The following is an 18,720-nucleotide window of genomic DNA, read 5'->3' on the forward strand; positions in this document are numbered from 1 at the left end:
TGGCTTAGCAGTTAAGCGCTTGCCTGTGAAGCCTAAGGACCCCAGTTCAAGGCTCGATTGCCCAGGACCCACTTTAGCCAGATGCACAAGGGGGTGCACGCGTCTGGAGTTCGTTTGCAGTTGCTGGAAGCCCTGGTGCGCCCACTCTCAATCTCTCTCACTCTCTCTCTCTCTCTCGCTCGCTCACTCTCACTCTGTCTGTTGCTCTCACTCTCTCTGTTGCTCTCAAATAAATAAATAAACATAAACCAAAACATTTAAAAACTATATTTTCGTTTATTTGAGAGAGACAGGAAGAGGCAGACGGGAAGGGAGTGAGTGTGGGTCCACCAGGGCCTCCCACGCAGCAAACACACTCCGTCTGCGTGTGCTATTTGTGCAGCTAGCTTTACGTGGGCATTGGGTAGTTGAACCCAGGCTGCCGGGCTTTGCAAACAAGTGGTTTTAACTGCTGAGCCGTTTCTCCAGCCTGGGTCCTTGGTCTTTTGGAGACAAGGTTTTGCTAATGTATCTCAGACTGGCCTTGACCTTGTGATCCTCCCGCTTCCTGCCCCAAGTTGCTATGGTTACAAGTGCGCGTCACGGGGTCTGGGTGTGTTTCACGTTAGTTTCACTGAGTCCCGGCTGTGGAAGAATTTTCCAGTGGGAGAGAGGGCTCAGTTCTACAGTAAGTACACGCTGGTTTCCAGCGGCCGAATCCAAGCGGTTCTGCCCTGGCGCACACCACATCCCGTGGGAGTTCAGGAGTTGTTGGTGGCGGTACAAGTGGGCGGACTCCTTCGTTCTGAGCCCTTGCCACCTTCAAAATGTGCTTTCAATAAAACGTAATAGTAACGGGCTGGAGAAAGGGGCTCAGCGGTTAATGTGTTTGCCAGCAAAGTCAAAGGACCCTGGATCGATTCCCCAGGGCCCACATAAGCCAGATGCGGGACGGAGAGTGAGCAGGGACACTTGACAGGACTGTCAAGGCCTCTCTTAAAAGCTGACTTTTTTTTCTAAATTATTTATTTATTTATTTATTTGAGAGCAACAGACACAGAGAGAAAGACAGATAGAGGGGGAGAGAGAGAATGGGCGCGTCAGGGCCTCCAGCCACTGCAAACAAACTGTAGACGCGTGCTCCCCTTTGTGCATGTGACAAACGTGGGTCCTGGGGAGTGGAACCTTGGTCCTTTGGCTTTACAGGCAAACGCCTTGACCACTCAGCCATCCCTCAAGCCCCACAAGGCCCAATTAAAAAATATTTTAATTATTTTTTATTTTATTTATTTATTTTAGAGAGAGGCAGACAGACAGAGAGAAGGAAACAATGGGCACCCCAGGGCCTCCAGCCACTGCAAACAAACTCTCACCATATGTGCCACCTTATGCATCTGGCTTTACGTGGGCCCTGGGGAATCAAACCTGGGTCCTTGGGCTTCGCGGGCAAGTGCCTTAACTGCTAAGCCATCTGTCCAGCACCAAAGGTCAACTTTACCACCGGCCGGATATGCCCCACTTGTCCGTGCAGCTTGACAATGTGAGCGTTGTCTTGAGTGACACAAGACAAACACTTAGCATAAAACCCTTTGCTCCGCGGTCCCCGTCTAATGGCCGTCTCTGTCTTGTGTAGCCGCAGCAACTGGATGCAGGTACCTGCAAGACCCCAGATGCCACGTCCATAAACGCCTGGCCCCTGACACCGTGTGTGTTGGTCGTCCACGAGTCTGAAGAGAACCTGTGACGGCACTCACTTAGCTTGAATATTACACTTTTTAAATGACTGGTTTCTATGTATGAGTATACGTGTAAGTGTTCATATGTACATGGGCACATGTGTGTGTACACATGTGCCCGATGTTGACAGGAGGTGTCTTCTTCATACTCTCCACTTTGTTTTGGGAAAGGGGTCTCCCACTAAACCCACATCTCACTCATTCTGCTAGATCCTGGACATCCTCCTGTCTTGATCTCCCCAGTGCTGGGATTACAATAGGGGCCCACCCTATCCAGCTTTTCATGTGTGTGTTGGACTGGGATCGATTCACATCCTCATGCTTGTGTGAAAAGCATTTTACTGACTGAGATATCTCCGTAATAACTCAATTTGTATAATTACGCATTTCTGGGAATGGACACTCCTGAAAAAAAAAAAAAAAAAAACTGTTTTAAAGATTCCACAGGGCTGATTGACTGATTGATTAGAACATTGGAATTCTGGGGAAATGAAATGTTGCATATCTAGAGCCAGATTACCTCAGGATATCTTTCATCTTTTTAATAGCCATTTATTGACCATCTCTGCATCTAATCTAGCACCCTGTCAACTCTCAGAACCTTTCGCAGTATAATAATTTAGCAAACCCCTAGCTTTTACCCACTCAAAATCTAAGGCTGTCATCAGATAACATGGGGGACCTATAGCAGAGATTTCTTGCTTTTCTGTAACCTGTCAATTTCATTTGTGATTTTCTTTAGTTTTGAACGTATACAATATTCACGTAACTATTTCTACCTTACCACATCAATGTGTGTCCCTAGGCACCATCACCTGTGTTTGGCTCATGAATAAACCAGCACACACTTCCTTTGAGGCGAGAACTGTGTTTTCCATCGACGCTGTGACGTGTGAAAAGCTGTGCTCACTTTGTGCTGCGCCACCTCACGTAGCCCCGCCGAGCCCACAAGTGCGATTGGGACTCGAGGACTGAAGTGTGAGACGTCCACGCGTTGACCGCAGACCACACAGCTTGAAAGAGATGGACCTGGAATTGGAGCAGGCTCCCACACCACGGCTAATCTCTCCAACCAGGAATTATAAGAATCAACGTTTGTATCCAAGTCTGATGGCTCAAGCCTACCATCTCATCATCACACAGAGATGGAGGCAGGAATAGTGCCACAAGTTCAAAGCCAGCCTGACCTACATAAATTACAGGTCACCAGGGCTACAGAATGACATACATACTTACATACATACATACATACATACATACATACATATATATATATATATATATATATATATCAATCACACAAATATTTGCAATGCTCTTGTATGATGGTTTTGAATAAAGTGTCCCCTATAGACTCATGTATGGGGGTGATTAGGCTTTATACCTGATACCTGGCTGGTGGAGAGCCTTTGGGAAGTAGAAACCTTGTTGGTTGTTGGAGGAGGTATGTTTCCCTGCAGGTAGGCCTTAGGAATTTACAATTCTGCCCTCCCCTGCTAGTGATAGCTAGCCCATTCTTGCTTCATTCTCCCAGCTGGTATCAATGAGTGAATGAAGACGTGATGCCCAGCTGGCTGTCTGCTCTTACCGTGCTTTCTCTGCCATGGTGAAACTTTCCCTTGAACTATGAGGCTGGAATAAAGCCTTCCCTTCTCTAAGCTGCTTCTGCTCTGGGGTTTTGTCTCATCAATGACCAGGTAACTGCTGCAACTTACTAGACAAGATCTCTTCTTTATTACTTCAGGAGAGTTACAATTCTTTGCTTGAAGGCAGCTTTACAAAATAAGGCTTGCGTATGAGCTTGTCTTGCTGAGATGCCGTCAGTTGAATAAAAAGTTATCTCCTGGTCATTCAGTGAAGAACAGCTCCAATTCCATTACACAGGGGTTGTTGAAAGCTGTTATTATAAAATCATTCCCGCTCCATTGAAATAGAACAGACACGATCTTATTGCTTCTCTTCAGCAGGTGGGGTTGGAGGGGTGGAGGAGAAACAGATGTATCTCTAACTCACTAGAAGCTAAAAAGGCTCGAGGAGAGTCACCACGGTGTAAACAGAGAAGGTGTGGACAGAGAGCTTTGCAGCGATCTGTTGTGGACCTCAAGGAGGAGTTCTGTAGATGACCCCAGATGAATTCACCTTCCAGGTTGGTTTACCATGGAAGGGAAAGGAGGCCTGACGAGCAGCCTTCTTCGGTTTGCTCAGCTGTGAGATTTCCGTTAACCAAACAGAAGCGCGCCGGCATACACTGGGTGTTTGCTCAGCTAGCATTCGGTGGCATCTTTTCAAGGCCCACCGTTGTCTGCAAAGCCCTTCAAAGTCCTAAGTCCACAAGAAAGCAAACAGTTTGCACAGTCATTACTGCCAGGCTCCGTTTTCATAGGACACACTATGAATGTCACCCGCTGAATTAAATCTCAGCAAAACCAAACACAGAGCGTGATGGTTGAACGTGCTCTTGTGTCGGCATATCAGACACTTTTTTTTTTTTTTTTGGTAGGGGACTTTCCTTAAAACTACTGCAAATTTGACGATACAGTGTAGATAGAGACAAATTCACTGCTGAGCATGTATGGAGGGACTTTTCTCCAACTAATAACCATAAAGCATTTTCCCCTAGAGTGTGGACCGGACCGAGTGAGCCTACATTAGAAAGGCACCCACAGCTAACGATTATTTATGGAGCCTCCCTGCGTAAACCTCTGTCTGGGTGTTTTCTTACTTTCTTGGACAAATGACAGTATTATTGCTGCATTTACTCATGAGAAAGGGAATACTCATAGTCTTTCTGGTATTTTGGGGGGATTATTTCTCTTGTGAGTAGAAGTGGGATCAAGGTGCCATAGCTCTGGCTCCAGGATCTATCATCTTCCCATTACTTCTCTTTCTACACAGGGCTATTGTATCCTGAAGTGTAGTCCACAGCTGGGTATGGTGGCATATGCCTATAATCCCAGGACTTTGGAGGCAAAGGTAAGAGGAGCATGGGTTCAAGGCCTGCCTTTCCTACAGTAATACCCTATCTCTGAATGAATGAATGATTCAATTAATTGATTGGTTAATAACGAGACCTAGGTAGTAGCAGCATTAGCACCAGAGCAACTGTCCAAAGGCAGCATTTAAAGCTTTGCCCCACACCCACTGAATCTGCATATGCACACGCACGTGTATGTGTGTGTGCGTGCACCATGTATATTTCCATGCTTATGAGCACACATGTGTATACAGGGGCACATGCATGTGGAAGCCATAGGTTGATGTCAGATATGTTCCTTAGTCTCTCTCTACTTCATTTACTGAGACAGGTGCTCTTGCTGAACCCGGAGCTCACTAAGTTGGCTGGTGTGGCTAGCTCCCGTGCTTTGGAGTTGCTCACATTTCTGCTTCCGGAGCACTGGCGACACAAACGTGCCCCACCATGCCTGGATTCACATGGGTTCTAGGGATCCAAACTCAGGTCTTGACACGTGCATGATGCTGGCTAAACCACCTCTCCAGTCCCTAAACATGCACCTTTCTTTTGTTCTCTCTGTCCTTTTCCTTCCTTCCTTTCCTCTTTCTTTCTTTCTTCCTTTCTTTTTTGGAGAAAGCAAGATGGACACATAGAGAGGGAGAGAACTGGTGTGTCAGAGCCTCAGCCGCTAAAATCAAATTCCAGACACTTGTGCCACCTGGTGGGCATGTGTGACCTTGTGCTTGCCTCACCTTTGTGCCTCTAGCTTACGTGGGATCCGGAGAGTCAAATGTGGGTCCTTAGGCTTCATAAGCAAGCACCTTAACTGCTAAGCCATCTCTCCAGTCCTGAGTATGTACTTTTAACAAAGTCTCTAATGCACATTAAAGTTTCCAACTTGCCCTACAATACACTCCAAAATGCTGTGTCTTCTTTGTCCAAGAGAATGATATCTCAATAAAAAGATAGCCTTTGACACATTGAACATCAAGCACCCAGAGGGAAACCAATTGTGCTATTTCTTAAGGCTTTGGGTTTGAAGAGGAATTTTATTGTCATCATGTGAAAAATGCCATTTTCCTATAAATGAATACATTTATAATCACAGTTACATGCATACTTGAGCAAAGAAACAGGGTGGGGTCTACATGAGTTCTCATCAGCATTTGGGATGAGGTTGGGTAGGCATAAACCACCTGTTTCATTAGAACTTCTCAGTTGATGCAAACTTTTAAATTAAATGCTCAATACCTGGTAAGTGTTCTTGAAATTGCAATCTCCTGCTGTGTACTGGGCTACTTAACAATGGATTATATCAGCTGTTCCTAAGACAAATTATCTATTGGAAATCAATGCGATGTCCAATAACTGTGCAGATAACCATTTAGATTGGATCAGGTACGTCATTTAAAATGACTCCATCCTCATCTATCTTGCCTGCAGCATGAGACCAGGCAATCTCAATACATTTCACCTCAGTTCAGCATGGAATTGGAATGTATTAGAGATTTGTAGAGTTTGGGAAATAAAGGGAATACCCAGCTGAATAACATCTTTCCCTCTGCATTCTTTTGTGACTGCAGTACTCAGGGGACCCCTCATTCATTGCCCTTAAAGTAACTGTTTCTTTTCTTATCCTCAGCATAAAATAGCTTCTAAAATCTCAGTAATGTGGCCCAGCACAGCCCAAGCCAGAGGCAAGCATGACTGAATGTGAAGGGCTTGCTGGAATCTTCCCAGAAAGTCAGGAGATAATCCTGGGGCCAGATGCTGGTACGTCAGGGTGAGTGGCCTGGGGGATAGGAGCTTTTCAAGAGAGAGATTACATAACAGCAGAAACCTGCTTCCTGAGAATTAGATAAACTGCCACTTGTCTGTTTTGCAATGAGAGCTTTCTTCTGAAACCTCCAGAAGTATATCTCACTCTCAATTTCAAGGTAGTCAAGATCCTTTGGTTCTTTTTCTAAAATTTTATTTTTGACAATATCATATGTGTTTACAGTGTATTTTGATTATGCTTACCTCAATTACCCTCTTGTAGCCCCTGTAATAGTTTGAATATGAAGTACACCTCCAACCATGTAGTCGCTCGTCGCTCGTGTTTGTGATTAAGCCTCCTACTCAATCCCCGGCTGATGGCAATTTGGGAGGTGGAGCCTTGCTGGAAGAGGTGCGTCGCTGTGGTTGGATCTTGGGTTTTATTAGCCCAGCTCCCAGGCCAGTACTGAGAATATGTCTGTTCACTTATGTGAGCCAGATTCCGGATCTGTCATGCTCTGCCCACCATGATGAAGCTTCTCCTCAAAACTATAAGCCTGAAATAAACCCTTTCATCCCATAAGCTGCTTATGGTCAGGTGTTTTGTCCCATCCACAAATAAAATACTAAAATACTACCATCCCACTCTCACTAAATCCCATCTTCTCCCCCAATTAATCCTCTTCCTACTTTCATGTTTTTGGTGTGACCCTCTACCAGCCATGATTGAGTGTTCACAACAACTCTTGTATTCTCATCCAGCTGTGAGACATGATCTTGGTTTCCCACTTAAATGTTCAACCTGTGTGTGCAGCAGATCTTTCATATATAGCTTAGCATGCTAGGGTAAGGAGTGCTTCCTAGCTCATTTTGACATCTTTAAGGACATCAAGATCCTAACAACAGCTACTTATCACATGGACTTTTAATAGTAAGGAGAGAAAGAGAGAGAGAGAGTTCAGTAGGGAAAGAAAGAATTTCAGAAAGACAGAAAGTAAATGCCAGAAACTCAGGCAACGTTAGGTCGGGATAAAATCCAATTTTTGACAGATAGCATGGGGCTCCCTGTGTCATTTGTCTACTCTGGTGTTCTTTTCATGTCTTCCCTACACCAGCCTGTAAGTGAAGTCTGTTGCGCAATATGTACCAGGCAAAATCTCCTCTTCTTACTTGTGCTAGACTCTGATGTCTATTGCCCAATACGTACCAAGCAAAACTCTCCTCTTCTTACTTGTGCTGGACTCTGATGTTTTCTTCCTTTATAGGGTGAGTGTCTATGTTGCTATAAAGAAATTGGACACTGACCCATAGCTGCTCTTGGATTTGGGATGGATGGGCACTTTCTTCAAGGATGTTCCAAGTTTTCTCCATGGGAGGCTGTTTACCAGGGACATGAACCTGTGTGAAATCTTCTCCTGGCCCTGCCACAGCACATGCTGATGTGTTCATGGTTACCCAACACCTCTAGGCAGAATAGCCATCACAATGCTGGCTTTACCAGAAAAGAGTTGAGCTTCCATCATTCCCATCAAGGTTCTAGCATCAAAACAGAAACCAGATCAGAAACTTTGACACAGAGAATTGAGAACCTGGGAGTGGTTATGCATACATGTACTAGAACATGGCTTCTTACACTTTTCCCACTCATGATACTTCTTTGACTGAGAAAACATTACATGACCCTGGATGTAAAATATGTATAAAGATCATAAAGTATGTCATTCTAAAATAACTCTTTGGCATACATTTAATTTTACCATTTATTAAAGATAAAAGGAAATTTGCATAATCATGAGAGAGTCCTATCAAGTGATACTTTAGGACTTCAAGCATCCTCAACATTTTTCAAAGCTCATTGGATTTTGATTTTGTAACCATAGGTGTCAAGAACCCCACTTCACATAAATAGGCAGTACAAAATGGCAGAGGTGTGGTTAGGGATGTTTTACAAATTACTGGAAATTCTGTCCTAACCCATAAGCCAAAATTTAATATTTAATGGAATTCATCAGCAACTCAAACAGCAATTGTTAAACTTAAACTCAGAATGCAATCCAAAGATATACTCATTTGACACGTGCTAAACAATTATGGAGGGAAGATATTAAAAGTCTTTGTTTTGGTTTGTGTGATAGTTCTACAAGGGGAAAGGTGTACACACATTGAAAACCAATGAAACTCTGAAACTAGAGCAGAGGTATTTCAGGCAGTATCATTATGCTACAAAAGGAGGTCACAATGTGAGCAGTGAAAAGTGCAGTCTGCTGTGTTTTCAAAACCCAGGTTGCACTGAAGTCCCATGGTACAACACAGGCAGGTTTGTCAGAAACAGTTCTCATTCATTATTCATTTGAGTTTTGAATTAATCTCTTACTGTTATAAGAAACTTTTTTTGTTGTTGCTAACTTTTTCACAACCAGCAAGCCTGCCATAAGAACGAATAGAGCCTTTAGAAGAAGCAAGTGTCACTAAAGGACAGTGGAATCACAGACAGAGTCAGCTGATTACAGGCATGGGGCTGGCAGAGCTGTGCTCAGGTCTCTGTACGTGGCTGACCAGTGCTCATGTCTTGGGATCCTGGGAAATACCCCTGAAGGCTTGAAACTGTAGATTTCAAGGCTACAAGACCTGGCCAATGTATACCAATCTCCGGAGAGGGTTTGGAAGGCGCACCTTTAGGTGGGTTCTGTAACTAGAACCAACTTCTCATATAAATCACCACTAGGCTGCTGCTGAAGTGGTATTGAGAAGAGAGACAAGGAATCCAATGGGAAGAAGTGAGCCCAGCCATGTCCCTGCAGTCCAGCTATTGCAACCCCCCACACCAACTCTCTCTAAAACCCCCCAATTGTCAGAGCTTAAGGAATACCAGATTGAAAAGCAGAAGATAGCAAGTACTGCAAATAGGAAGCTTAGACATGGAGGCCTAATGAAACAGCCCCACACATTCCTCACTCCCCACACCACCACCACATAGGCTATGACAGAAAAACAGACCTGAGAGATGGTATAACCTGCAACAGTTCAAGTCTAGTGTTGACATTAAAGTTGACATTTCCTAGAATCCATAGAGAAATAATTCAGTGATAAACATAAAATTCTGCACAGATCCCAGTTCCTAATTGGTCCACAAATGAGGTATAATCATCAACTGTGTAAATGTAGAATATCTCCTAAGAAATGAAAGACTGTGGCTATCAGTCATTACTTCAAAGAAAGCTTCTCAATCTCACCAGAAATAACCCAGTCTCATGATGTGCCTCTGATCCGCCACATCCCCCTCAAATATACTCCACAGATCACAATGTCTCTAACATCTGAGGTCAATTGAGAATAACATACAGGGGAGGGAAGCTTGAGGCAATGAGGGTCTTTGACACTCAGTGCCTAGCTTTGAGCTTTCTCAGCCACCTTGCTTCTCATCCATCCGTACACATACAGAGTCCTTCACAATGAAGAACTTTCCAGCCCAAAAAGTCCTCATTGCTTGTCATGAATCTGAAGTGGCCCCCACAGCTCATGTGTTGAAAGCATGGTGCTCAGTGTAGCCAAGTTCAGAGGTAGGTCCTTACAGAGATCATTGTATTGTCAGGAAGACTTTAAGATCATCAAGGGATTGATCAAGTTATAGATTCATAGCTTAATGCACTATTGGGAAATAGTAAAGTTTAGGAGTATAACAAGTATCTTGTTCCTGGGACAAAACTCCTGGCCAAAAGCAAATGATGGCAGGAAAGAGTCTATTTAAGTGTACAGTTTCTAGGGAAAGTTTCCTCATGGTTGGGAAAGTTGAAACATGCAGAAAGCTGGCTCACATTGTCACAGATCAGCAGCTGGAGTAAGTAGTCTGAATGAAGTAGCTATGCCCATTGGGGCTGGAATAATAAACGTCAAGGATTTCCCATAGTGACACTCCCTCTCCAGCAAGGCTCCTCCACAGGCTCCACTACTTTTCAAAAATGCCACCAACTGTGGACTGAGTATTCAAAACACATGAGCCCATAGGTCATGTTTCATTCAAACTATCATAAGGAGTAGGCACTAGTTGGAGAAACTAGGTCCCTAAGGGTATGCTATTGAAGGAGAGTATTTTAATATTTTCCCCCAGGTGCACTCACTTATTCTCTTTTGTTCTCTCTACCCACCTTTCTCCTCACCTCCCTCCCCTCTCTTCCACCTCTATTCCCCTTTCCCTTCCTCTCTTCTTGTCTGGCTTCCATGGCCTCTCTATCATATACTTCCCACCATAATGTTCTGTCTCATGGAAGACTAGAAAAAAATTGAACCAAGTGACCATGGGCTGAAAATGTGGGCCAAAGCAAACCTTTCTTCCTTCAGCTGTTGTGCTGAGGTATTTTATCACAGCCACAGAGAACTCACACAAAGAAGTACACCAACCTTGATCTAGAACTTTATCTTATTCTAAACAGAGTCTCTGCCCACCACATTGCTGATACAGGAACTACACTGCATAGACAGAGGTGAAGCCCACAGCATATCTACAGCAACCTTCTCCAAATAAAGGGTCTCCATAATTCCAACCTCATTGTCAGCACCATGTGGAAGGAGGATGGGTGGTCTGCTCAGAGTAGCAGCCTCTTGACTGTCTTGTTTCAGCTGTCTAGTGCTATGCTTTGGAATGTGAATGTGTCTGACATTTTTACATTCTGAAGTTTTACCACACTCCAGGTGACCAATAAGTAATGTGTAGCCCTCCCCCTCACCCCCCGAAAGAGATCATGGCAATTTTCTAAGCAGAGAAAATAAGAGAGGTTCTCAGTCAAGTCTATGAAACAGAATAGTGTGTTGGAAAAATAGTAGTCATAGGAATTATATTTCTATGGAGACCAAAGTGGTTCATGAGTCTCACTGGCAATGGAGGCTCTCATAGTCCTGCTGCTACAGCCTAGGACGTCCACCTGGAACAGAAAGACTTCCTGTATCCTGGTCAAGATTTAGCTCTGTGTTCCAAAGAGCACATTCAGAACACAGCAGGTCTTGTGGTTTGAATGTAAAACGCCCCCACAGGCTTCTAGAGTGGAACACTTGGTGGCAGCTCATCATGCTATTTTGGAAGCTTGTGGAACCTTTGCAAAGGAGAGCTTTGCAGGAGGAAGCAGGTCACTGGAGGTTGGATATCCAAGCCCTACTTTGCAGTTCTATCTGTACTTCCTGACCATTGTCCAGTATGACCAGCCACCTCAGAATCCCATTATATCCCCACCATGTTGTTTATGTCCCTTCCTAAAGCACGAGGCAAAATGAACACATCCTCCTTTAATTTGCTTCTTATCAGATACTTGGCCATGGCAGTGAGAGAACTGGAAGAAGGGTCTTTTGTTAAGCTCACCTGCACAGACACAGCCCCAGTGCTCAGTGGGTGTGTGACTCCTGCCAACATATCATATTTAATTATTTATATATACTTAATATATATTTAATTAAAAAAAACTTTGACAAGGCTTTGAAACCAGCCATATGGAAATCTGAAGTAGAATTGTTGTCTTCCTGTTTTCAAGATCCACATGAAGACATGTTATACTGAAGACATCCAATACCTCCAGAGCTGAGGTGATACCATGGGAGCTCTCAGCAAGATCAAAATCAGAGGAGTCTGAGAATGGGAGGTGCCCCTGGATTATGTTGAGCCCCGGGCTTTCCTGTACTTAGATTCTCTGGGAAAATAGTTGATGTGGGGCTATGGTTCAGTATGTGTGGAATTCAACAAAGAAGGAGGAAGGAAAGACCTCTTTAATATGTTTCTTACATGAAGGAATAAATCCTACTTTTTCATGGCATGGACCACTTGTTATCATGCTGCTGGCTGAGTTATTCTTGCCTTAAAACATCTGAAGGCAATAAATTCAAGTCCCATCAGGTGACTCATAGGAAAGGCACGTCCCTTGCTCACCACATCCGCTGGTTCAGGCATGAGCATTGGAGACACCTGGACGTTTACTGAGAACAGGTTTCCATGTTTCTGATTTAGTGTGTTCATGGTCTGCTATATGGCCTGGAAATATGCATTTCAGACAAGTTTCCAGATGTTACTAGTCTGGGTTCACCTTTAGAATCACTACCAGAGACATTAGGACCATTGGGCTTTTAAAATTTTTGTTTATTTTTATTTATTTGTAGACAGTCAGAGAAGGAGGTAGGGGAGAGAGAGAAAGAGAGAGAGAGAGAGAGAGATAATAGGCCTACCTCTAGCAACTGAAAATAAACTCCAGATGCATGTGCTACCTTGTGCATCTGGCTTACATGGGTAATGGGTACTGGGGAATGGAGATTTGAACCTGGATTCTTAGGCTTCACAGGCAAGTGCTTAACCACTAAGCCATCTATCCAGCCCCCATTGGGCTATTTAACCCAAAGAGTATTCATGCAATTCTCTTCTTCATAAAATCCCACAGGTCTCTTTCTCTGGAGGATCTTTCAGAAATAAGTACAGACAAAAAAATAAAATAAAATCTTCAGTCCACAGGCTCTGCTTTCCTATGTTTGTTGCTTACTTCTGTTGCATAAACATTTCCTGGAGAGACCTAAGCAAATGTCTACCTCCTCCCCCAGCAAATAAAAAACAAAAAAGGTACCAGTGGCAGACCAAAGTAATGGGTTACCATTGTACAACTTGGTTAACCAGTGAGTTTGTTGTGCTTACTTGCAGGAGCTGGGGTGAGGCGTTACTGACAAAAGCATGGGTGACCCTAAAGCAGCCATGTCATTACGAAGTCCCACCCTGGTATGGCTCACAATGTCCCTCTAGCTGCATAGATGGAGTCCCTTGGTCAGTTACACTCTATATGTCTCAGCACCTCCAGAACCCACAAGACCTCCATCAACTTGAGCATAACAGAATCAGCTGATTGGAGATGTGGCAGGCTGAAGCTGAGATCACAGATGCTTCAGATGAAGAGGGCAAGACTATTATGCCCTGAGGAGCACATGACTGTTATGCCCTGAGGATCACGTTGTCCAACAACTTCATTCTCTACACTCTGAGCCCAAGCAATAACAGGGATGGCCAGCAGAGGCTGCAGACTGGCCGTGTTACTTACTTTATTTCTCTGACCAAATGCCTGTCAGGAAACAAGTTAAAGAAGAAAAGGTTTACCTTGGTTTACAGTTCAAGATCCCAATCCATCGTGGTGGGGAAGGCATGGCCGAAAGAGCTTGAGGCAGCTGGTCACATTCAGTCCACAGTGAGGATGCAGAGTGATGAATGCTAGTGTTTCATTCTTTTCATTCACCAGGAACCCTCCCCTCCTGACACACACACAGTACAGAATTGTGCTGCCCACTGTTAGTGTGGGTCCACCCATTCCAACTAGCCTCATCTAAAGAATTCCTTCACAAACATGCCCTGAGGCTTGTTTCCATGGTGATTCTCAACCTTATCAAATGAACAACCAAAGATTAACCATCATATTCACCTTCTACCAGATTTGTAAACTAGGAAAAGATACAATTTTTTTCCAAGCAGGATTCTTATGGGTTGATGTGAGTCACATGTCAACCCCTGCCCTAGAGGTTGGCAGGACTGACAAGTCTCCACAGTAATGACTAGACCATGGTATAGAAACCCATCTGGTCCTGCGACAAAAACCAATGGCAATTTCAGGCAAAAATGCTTACAGTAAAACTATTTTGACTTTTGAAAAATGTTACTTGACTTACTAGCATGACCTTCTAGCTAGACCAGCTCCCAATTCCTTTGGCCATCAAACAACTCATTATAACCAAGTTCACACTTCATCTGGACTTTGACAAGAATCTGGAATGTGTTCTCCCTAGCATAAGGGATGGAAATAGGTATGATGAGATAGAGAGGATTTCTTGTGGACTGAGAGATGGCACAGGGTGTAAAGTGCTTGCCCCACAAGCATGAGGATGCGAGGTCATATTGTCATATCCCCAACATCCATGTAAAAGGTCTTGCATGTTTGCTTACTTGTAGTCCCAAGACAAGAGGATTCCTGAGGCTTGCTGGCCAGTTAGATAGCTGTGTTGATGACCTCCATATTCAATGAGAGATCCTGTCTCAAAAATAAAAAAAAAAAAACAAGGTGTACAGTGATTGAGACAAACATTAGACCTCAGCCTCTGGCCTCTACATACATATGCACACACAGGAGTACAAACTACACACACGTGCACCATGTGTACACATATGCATTCATACCACACACATATATACACACAAAAAATCATACTGTGTACTAATAATATTTAAATGTTTATTTCCCATACTCCTATATAGTGCAGGTCACATTGGTGCTATTTTCTTGTATAGGCATACGCCTCCATTTGGCTCATATTCTTTGATGGGAAACAAACCCACTGTAAATCAACAGCTGAATGTGAAGACAAAGATAGGGGCTGGCAAAGGGTCTGATTTGTTTGTTAAAGCTGTGATTGTTTCTGGTTTACAGAATATGTTGCTTCTTCTTCAGAATGTAGGTGCCCTAATCCCAGGGTATTAGTCACTTGCCCATTGCTATGATTAAATACCTGTCTAGAAGCAGCTGGAGAAAGAAAGGGTTTGTGTTGGCTTACAGGTGTGGGGCGATGCTCCATCAAGGTGGGGATGGCATGGCAGCAAAAGCATAAGGCAGATGGTCACTTCGTGTCTGCAACCAAGAAGCACAAAGCAATGGACACTGGTACTCAGTTTACTTTTTCTCTTTTTATAAAATCCAGGATCCCAGCCCATAAAATGTTGCCATCCACATCTAGGGTGGGTCTCTCCACCTTAATTAATCTGATTAAGAAATTCCCTCACAGACATTCCCAGAAGTTTGTTTCTGTGGTGATTTTAAATCCCATCAAGGGGACAAGATGTACCAACACACCTCTCACATGGCAGAAGATCACAGAAGCAAAGTTAGGTGATGACTTTTGTGAAGGTTTTAGAATTTGAGGCCATGCTAACCAGCTTCATTTCATGGTGAAAATATGGGTATTGTGACAAAACATTTAACAGCATGGATATGAAACTCCACCACAGGTAGCTATTGAGTATCAATGCTTACTGAACAAATAGTTCATTACATTTTTAAAAATTAAGTATCTATCATAATGACTAGGTCTTTCATGATGTTTTATTGCATAGTCTACATCAATCAGTCCATTAATTATATTATAAGTCTGTTTGATTTTTGCAAAAGCACATGGATCATATTTAGGTATTAGAAAATTTCTAGACACAGCTGTGATGGTACATTCCTGTAATCCCAGCACTTAGGAGGCTGAGGTAGGAGGATTCCAAGTTTGAGGTAAGCCTGATCAAAATAAGGGCATGGTGACACCCTATCTTAAGAGAGAGGAGGTGGGAGAGAGAGGATTGGGAGGGGAGGAGATAAAAGAAAAGATAGGAAGATGGAGGAAAGGAGAGATGAAAGAAGAAAGGAAGGAAGGGATGGAGGGAGGAAAGGAGGGAGAGATGGAGGAAGGAAGAAAGGGGAGGGAGAGAAATGTCTGACATGGCATGCACTGCATTTTCTCTAATTAGCTCCAAGGTGGTGGAACACTCTGCGGGAAATATTTTTCTTTTTATTTCCCTAATTTGTTCTCATTCACTGTAGAAAAAAATTGTCCATTTGGGTTTTTCTTTGGTTCTGTTTGCTTTGCATTCATGTGTTTTGTGGGAAAATGTTCTAAGTCAGAGTTAAAAGAGCCATGATCTAATCAGTGCTCAGAAACAGCAAGACTTCTTGACTATCTTTTCAGTAGTTTGTTTAATCAGCTTTAAAATGAGGGGATGGCCTTTTAACTTTTTCTTTGTCTCACTCTATGTCTCTCTCTCTCCCTCCCTCCCTTCTCTGTCCTTTCTCTCCCTCTCCCTTGTAAACCTATTGCCTAGCTCAGAACCAGCCTTTGGTGTAATAAATGATTAGTGTTTAACATAAAATCATTATTATATCAATGGTAGATAGTAATTAATTATAATAAAGTGTATAAAGAGAATGCAGGCCTGGTGTTTAATAAATATTCACTGATTGATCCAAGAAAAGAAGGCATTGAACGATCCAGCTAGCTGTCCAGCTAAGCAAGCTAATTCTTCCACAGCCAGAAGGGTGGGATCCAGTAACTACACTGCTGTTGACAAGAAAGTGTTAGCAGCTGATGCCCGTAAGGTGCTTAAGTTTGAAATCTAAAGGACTCTAAGGCTAAGCCATTGACAGATTTTGGCATTTATTTCTTGAATAGTTCAAAATTAATGCTTATTATACAAAAATTAAAAATTCCTATGTACAAAGAATAATTAAAAACACAGAATGACACCATGCAAAGGTCACTTCTGTAAAGATATTAGTGTATCTCTAAATTCGAGAGTTGTGCTATTGCATATATCCATCATCTTTTTTCCTGTGCAAGTAAGATCACACCAGCTATATCCCTGAAACTTTGATTTTTAATTTTTTTCTTTTTTTTCTTTTTATTTATTTATTTGAGAGTGACAGACAGAGAGAGAAAGAGGCAGAGAGAGAGACAGAGAATGGGTGCACCAGGGCCTCCAGCCAATGCAAATGAACTCCAGATGTGTGTGCCCCCTTGTGCATCTGGCTAATGTGGGTCCTGGAGAATTGAGCCTTGAACCGGTGTCCTTAGGCTTCTCAGGCAAGCGTTTAACCGCTAAGCCATCTCTCCAGCCCTTTAATTTTTTTTCTAATGTGTCTTGAGAATATTTCCATGCCAGTCTTTTAATTTACATATCTTTTCTATGAGTAGGTTCCATTCTCACATTTCATCCAACCCATTATTTTTTTAAATATGAATGCCATTTATTTCTTGCTATCAGAAGAAGGCTGAGCTGAAAGCCTCCTTACAGAAGGCTCGGAGATTCCTGCCTTGTTTGTATTTCTGGCCTCAGGCAAACACTCCAGCTCAGCAGAGTCCAACAGATGGTCTTCTATGTTTCTAACATGGGGTCAACTGACATCTGACCAAACTAAAGGGTCAATTAAATCCAGAATTCGATTGCCTTTTTTACCTCTCATCTATTTGTTTTACTATTAGGCCATAGAGATAAAGCAATCAGTTTTTATATTTTAAACAGATCTTGCTATTTTTAAAAATTTTTTTTGTTTATTTTTTATTTATTTGAGAGCAACAGAGAGAGAAAGAGGCAGATAGAGAGAGAGAGAGAATGGGCGTGCCAGGGCCTCCAACCACTGCAAATGAACTCCAGACACATGCGCCCCCTTGTGCATCTGTCTAACATGGGTCCTGGGGAATCGAGTCTTAAACCAGGGTCCTTAGGCTTCACAGGCAAGAGCTTAATTGCTAAACCAGCTCTCCAGCCCAGATCGTGCACCAAGTTTTACCATACTCAGTCTTAGGGACTCAGGATACAGTTGTAGACAGGAGAACCGTGAATTCTTGCTCCTAATTAAGCTTTTGATCTTGTAAAGAAAACAAGGCAATAAATAAAATTAAAATGCATATCATGTGAAGCACTCATAAGAGCATTAAGGAAAAGTAAATCCAGGGAAGGGGGAAGATGTGTGGCAGGGTTAATACCAAACTTTTAACATGGGGTTCCTGGGGAAGGCAAAGCTGCTGATATTTGGAAGAGATAAGAGCAAAAGCACTGATGAAGTCCATATTATATCAGTATTCTAAAATTATAAATCAATTAAACTGTTAATGAAAATATTTTATTACCTTGTACCTTGAAATATATCTTCATAATAGCAAACTTGAAATTGATGTGCAATGTTCTATGACATTACACATTCTCCCAATACATTTCTCTTCCTATATGAAACTTTCAAACATTACTGGATTTAATTGTAAATTAAATTGAGATCTTGTGTTTCTGGGAATCGTGTTCATGGCTCAGCCATGGTTAACCAAATAATCAAATAGAGAACCATGATTTATAACATTTTATATGTTTTATCTTGTTAAATTTTTCCATTTTTTCATATCAGGAAAATACCTTATCCAAATAATAAAGTTTATAAGCATAAATTTGCTTTAATCACCTACAAGATAAAAACTGATAGGGTTATAATAAAAAAATTAATATTTTGTCATCAAAACTAAAAATACATGTAACATTATATTTAAGAAGAAAATATTAGACAAGTTCTTTTATTAAATTTATTAAATATCATACTAATTTAAAATCAATATACAATTATAATATGTGTTGTTATTTTATACTGAAAGTTATTTAAAAACTGAATTTTACAACTTTTATTGAAAATGTAACCAAATTAGTTTATTTTTAACTAAAACCACTCAATATTTTGCTACTGAGATCTGTCTAGTTTTTAAAGAAAAATG

The sequence above is a fragment of the Jaculus jaculus genome, chromosome 17, assembly GCF_020740685.1.
Source record: "Jaculus jaculus isolate mJacJac1 chromosome 17, mJacJac1.mat.Y.cur, whole genome shotgun sequence".
Classification (NCBI taxonomy): domain Eukaryota; kingdom Metazoa; phylum Chordata; class Mammalia; order Rodentia; family Dipodidae; genus Jaculus; species Jaculus jaculus.